The sequence below is a fragment of the Patagioenas fasciata genome, chromosome 5 (genome assembly GCF_037038585.1).
Source record: "Patagioenas fasciata isolate bPatFas1 chromosome 5, bPatFas1.hap1, whole genome shotgun sequence".
Lineage (NCBI taxonomy): Eukaryota > Metazoa > Chordata > Aves > Columbiformes > Columbidae > Patagioenas > Patagioenas fasciata.
This window is the reverse complement of record NC_092524.1, coordinates 25,717,498-25,723,497: the sequence shown is the minus strand read 5'-3', so window position 1 is coordinate 25,723,497 and position 6,000 is coordinate 25,717,498. Positions and strand designations below refer to the sequence as shown.

Sequence of the window (6,000 nt, the reverse complement as noted above, 5' to 3'; positions counted from 1 at the left end):
CATGATCAGCGCATTCAGGCTTCCTTGCCACATAACTTCAACAATACATGGAAAATCTGTTCGGTCTGTTGGACTGAGAACTCTAAACTCATATCACAAGTGAAAGATTTCAGCAGAACAATTCTCAGTACAGGAATTTTAAACACCTTCAAAAATGCAGTGCTGGATGTCTGCCTGAGTTGACTTTCTACATTTTTCTTTTCCTGCCAGAAATCCTTTTTCTAAAAATATTTACTTGACTCCGCATATTGCTGTCTAATCTAGAGATGGATAATATAGTGCTGATTTTAAAATCCTGACTGGTACAGGATATAAGAATGGCTTCTAAAATAGTGCTAAAATAAGTAGCTTTGTAACAAATTTACTAACGTAAGGTACTCTTCCATGTATAGTGGTTCCTGCCACCCCCTCCCCCTTCAGCCTCCCCCTGTAACCACTACTGGTGTCCTAATCTTCTACACCATTTAGTACCCTCCTCTTATCCTAAGTAAAATACAATTGCTGGCTCCAATATTCATTAAGCGATAATCCAGATTAATTCAGTCTGTGATATAGAAACAGGTCCTATCTCAGCTGCAAAGAAATCCAGATCGCCCCACGGAAAATGCACATACATGCACGTACACACATGCACACACAGTATGTAGAACGCCTTAAAGAAACTGTAGCTAACCACCTTATTAGTATTCCTCCCTCCTCTGTGTTTCACTTGCAGCAACAGAGGGCTGAGCAAAATGCAGTAGAACAGGGACAGAGACAGAGCTGGCAATCATCTCCGTGCAGGCTGCTGAATGTAGGGGGTGGGGGGGATGCAGCAAAGCGAGATTAATAACCTTGCCATAATCCTGTGCACCCTGGAAGGAGATACCTCTGGTGACTGAGCTGTTCTTGTCTTGATTAATTGGACTGAGTGAATGAGTGGCTGGCAATCCACCTGGTTTGGAGGCGACCCCCTGGTTTTGCTGCTCTCTGAATCCTCTACCCATCAGGGAAGGTAACAGTGAGACATACCATCTGCAGCACACACAGCAGCTATTGGAGGCTACTACTGACAGTTTGCACTACAGGGTTTTTTTTTTGTTGTTGTTTTTGTGAGCAAGAAGCCAGGTATATTGTACAGTAGGATATTTCTGTGCTACGCTACTGAATTTCACAATCTGGTCCTTCAGCAACCCCCTGTGCTCCCTTTTCCAATTGCCTTTGAGTTCTGGGCTTACTTTTGGCACAGTCTCCTGGACGCATTTTGCTGGGGATGAAAGAGCTGTAAATGGAACCTCTGAAAACTAATTGTTTTGCTTCTGTGTGACTTGAGAAAGAGAAAAGCTAAAAGAATCAAATACAGCTGGAGGAATTCAAATTTATTTCTGAGAAGTTCATAGAGGGACCGTAAAAAAGGTAAGTGTGGGGCTTGTCTGCCTCTTCTGTTTCCTTGTTTCCTGCTTCCTTGTTTGAGCTGGGGAAAAAGCTAAAACATAAGCACTGGGTGCATATGGAGTGTGGTGTTTTAAAGTCTGAGCTTGTAATTTGTATCCCCTTTTAACTTCCTTTCCTGTTTGATGTTTTGTGGTGGTGTGTGTTGTGCTTGTGGGATTTTTTTTGTGTGTGTGTGTGTTTTTTTATTTTAATTTTTATTATTTTTATTCTCCCCCTGCCATATGCACAGTAAAAATGCTTGCAAAACAATGATCTATAGTGCTGCAAAATGTTAGTTAAATAGCACTGGAAAGCTCCTTTCATTTCAAAGGTATTAGAATTTCTAGGCAGAGAATTCCTTTTCGTGAAACAGGTAAGATATTTACGAAGAATACAGAATGGGCAAGAAATATAGCACATACAGTATCTCCAATAGAAGTCTCCATATTTTCATAAATATTGTTTAGGTTTTTTTCTCTGCATTTCTGTCAGCTCTGAAGTGATGAATATGTAAGTAAAAAGATGCTTCTGCTGCTGTTAGCAGTAGAAGGTAACATAATGGAAACTGAGTATTTGTGCATCACTTATGTGAAGTTAATCTGTTTACTTCTCATTAACCTTTTGAATGCTGCTGCTTTCTCTTTTTTTTCAGCTACAGAATTTAAGAAATATGTGGGGCCAAACAGTAGGAACTCATATGGAATGGAATGCCAATCACAAATGAGTTCTGGTGGGCCCTTAATTTTTAGGTTGGGGGTGGTATCAAGTTCTGAGATCACCAAAGTCAATGTCTCATCCAGCATGGTTCATGGCACTCCAGTATTTCTGGATATTTATCAATTACAGGGCTGTGGTGTTACTCAATGTATAAACCTGGCACTTATCCTTCCTCCTGCACCTCCCCCCCCAATGCAGTTTCTGCAGGAACAGTATGACTTGTAGCCTTTCCCATCTTTCCATTAAGTAATAGGAATAAAACACCATTGCATTGCAACAGAATCAGAGCTCCCGTAGTGGAGCTTTTTTTTTTTTTTTTTATTGCTGCACTGATAGTACTTAGCATTCCCAAGGAGGTGAGAAAACCATCTGTAAATACATTTCAAAGATGCTTGGTTCTCCAAATGGAATTGCTAGGTACTCACTCCTTCTCAATTATATGAATATGAATGACTAATGTTGAAGGATATGGTATCTATTTGAAAGACTGCATAGCTGGTTATTTAGTGTAAAAAGACATGGATTCAAATACAGTTCTACGGAATAATCAGATGTTGAGGGGCTTATATTCGTATGTAGATATGTAATGTAGGTAAAGGGCACTTACGTAAGATTTATAAATACAAGGACATATCAAATAGGATTGACCTTTGATCCATTTGGTACAAAGAAGTGTAATGACCATTCTTGTAATAGATCCTGTGTTGTAAAGCTAAAAACCTAATGAAAAGGCTCTGCTTCAGAGTAATCGAATCACTTTATGTTATTGCATCCTGTCAGTCAGTCCCTCTATTTCCCACTGGTTTTGGATAATAGTTTTAAAGAGGGATTAAGGAAGAAAGAAAAACTGGTTATAGGTGTGTTTCCCCTCATTTTCTGCAAGTGGTGCTCTATGTTGCATGTGCCTTTTTATGATTATGACAAACAAATCTCTTTCTGGGCAGGAAGCAGTTTGCTGTAGTTTTCCTCATTGTACTTTCATCAAACCCCATCACATGTAGCACACGCATCTATTTCACCAGGCAATGAGCTATGCTCTCTTTCAACTATGGGCAATAGTCTGTGTGTAACAAGGGTAAAATAAAAAAACAAAAACAAAACAACAACAACAAAAAACACACACACACACAAAAAAAAAAAAAACAAACACCAAACAAAAAAACCCCACCACAACCACCAACCAAAAAAAAAAAAAAAAAGGGGGTGTCTGGGGAGAAATGACAGCTCATGAATTTTGGAGCTTTACCCTGATTTTACAATTGAAGTATATAACAAGACCATCAAAGCAGAGACACTGAATGGATGAAAGCAGTGGGGAAATGTTCTGTCTCGAGATGAAAAGACTTTAATGTCCTGGGAAAAAATACAACATGTTTGCTCCACAAGTATTTCTCTGTATTCTGATATGTAGGATATAATTTTGTAGTATTGCATGCCCTAAACTGACTGGGAAGGGTAGTCACTTGTGTGCTGGAAAAGATGTTACTGCTCTCTTGGTATCCAGATGTTATTAATCATTTATCTCTGTTGATCATCAGCCCTACAGAAGTGAGACTTGTGTGGATTTTTTTTTTTTTTAAATGCAGTATTATTTCCCTATGTACTGAAGTCTAAAGCAAATGGTGGTTATTTTACATTTCAACAGATTCACTGAAGGCAAAACCTTGTGGTTCTTTACCCCCCCAGCCCAACTGAACTATATTTGTCATTTTAGCAGATTTTGATATGAGCTTCTACTGGATTTCAATTCGAACTTCCTAATTGTACTACCATATTTGCCATTTTTTTTGTTTTATGTCTTATACACAACATTGTATATAGCATAACATGTTATATCATGGTATCAGTTTTAGTTTCTAATGCCATTCCTCTTGTGGCAAGAATGGAAATGGATAATGCTGAGTGCTAGCAGATTTTATGTGGGAACAAGCATTAAGCACCAGTTGGACCGTGTGTGTGTGTGTGTTTTGTTTTGTTGTTTTTTTTTTTTCTTAATGTTCAGTGAGAAAAAACTGTGAAAAGAATTACAAGCGTTTCATTTTAGTGACCCTTCCATGTTAATTGCATTTCATAGTATAATGCCCCATATGCATTTGGGCTAACCAAATGTGGAAAATGCTGTCTTCTCTACTGTTTGGGTGCTTGTATGAGCTCAATCCACTATGCATTGTACATCTTGCTGACATCTGAAGGGAGAGCCTGCAAGGGTCTTGCAGTGAATGTATCATAAGTAAAATCTCGCAGCAGGAACATGGGTACAATGAGATTCTCATGAGCTGAATTATCTAAATGTTGATTTAAGAATAAGTGGAAGATAAAGAAAACTGAAATTTCTTTTTCGCTTAGTTCCAGTTACATGAGCAGCTTCCTTTTCTCATTGTTGAAGTCAGTCAACCAGGCACTAAGATTCTCCAGCACATGTTTCTAAGACTTAGGGTACTTCACACATTAATTCCTCCTTCGTTCTGAAACAAGCTGGGCTGACAACCAGTAAGTCCATCTTTGAGCTCTGCAGCAGCATGCAAGCAAGGGGGAAATGGCAGGGAGATGTACCAGCAATTCCAGAACTTGAACCAAATGCAAAAGCTCTGTGGGATGGTAGAACATGTCGCTTTGATTGCTGACTCATCGTGTTGGTCTGCAATATCATCTTGCACTAATGTGATGACACTGGGCAGAGCTTTGAAATAAGGAGCCAGAAAAAAGTAGTTTATCAATAAACACACACTGTTTATGAATGTGCACTTGTCTAATGACAAATGGTACGGCTGCTGGAAATACCTACAGGTAGAATTAATGTTCTTAAATCTCTTACTTTAAGATTATTAATAGTAAGTAAAATTTACTGCTTTTAACCAATTGAGGGGAAAAAAAAAGTTACAAATATATTCTTTCAATTGACAAGTTAGTTGACTGCAGAAAATAACTTTTTTTTTTTTTTTTTTTTTTAACCCATATTGCTCTCCTTCCTATTTCTTTTCACTCCATGTCAAAGGATAAGGTTTGGAATGAAGGAAAATCAGAACCCAAATTAATACTTCCTGGGCTGGCAAACAAACAAGTTAGATAAACTCAAAACCCTTAAATAAATGATTAAAGCAAATGAATTTTCTGCTTTCAGTATTCCTAATTGAATTGGAAGTGTGAAAATTAAGTTTGGGAGACTGTGTAATTTCTTAGCTTTTCAAAAGAACACTCATTGAGGCTGTTTAGGGAAGACAACATTTGTGGTGCTACCTGTTCTTTGGCCTTCCACAGACTGAGGTAGGAAAGCATCCTTTAGTAGTAAGAGTTCCTTATGTTTTCATGAAATTAATGTAAAAGATCATGTATTTTGGTTGAGCTGTAAAACAAAAATAATGAGAAAATATTGACTTAGATACTGTAGATTTCAGGATTGGTCCAAAAGCGTAGTGTTGAGAGCATGGTATGCATACACAGGTATTTGCTTCTAGAGGCTGTTACTGTTCAGGTTGGTAAGATGGTGATGGTGACGTTCTCAAAGTTGAGATTCAAATGCCCAAGTGGTATGCTGAATTTTTTACATCTAATTCATATTGCTGAGGAGGAAACTTACTGCTTCTGGATTCTCAAAATCTGCAAGACTTTGCTGTGTGAGAGCTCTTGCTGCCAAACTTAGAGTGGTTACGTAAGTTAGAAGGGTGGTATGGTGGTGAGCAGAGATTTCTTCAGAAACTGAAAACTCTATTTTTCAGAACATATACCACAGAGACAGAATTGTAACAAGGAATCTAGGTCTCTTCCTGGTGTATATTGAAGACACTTTTTGTAATGACAACAATTATATTGTAATTTGCCAAAGTTTCATTGCTGAACTGGTCATCAGTGGTAGGTATTTTGTTTGTACAT

The 6,000-nt window shown here is 38.0% G+C and overlaps 1 protein-coding gene across 8 annotated transcripts in view; it reads left to right on the top strand.

Moving 5' to 3' along the window:
• The first annotated feature begins 745 nt into the window (after positions 1-745).
• LRRC4C (leucine rich repeat containing 4C) overlaps positions 746-6,000 on the top strand; it is a 572,608-nt gene continuing 567,353 nt past the window's right edge. For all 8 annotated transcript variants that reach the window (XR_011739325.1, XR_011739326.1, XR_011739328.1 and 5 more), the window contains exon 1: positions 746-1,395. The gene's annotated coding sequence lies outside the window, so the exon portion shown is untranslated. The remainder of the gene's footprint in view (positions 1,396-6,000) is intronic.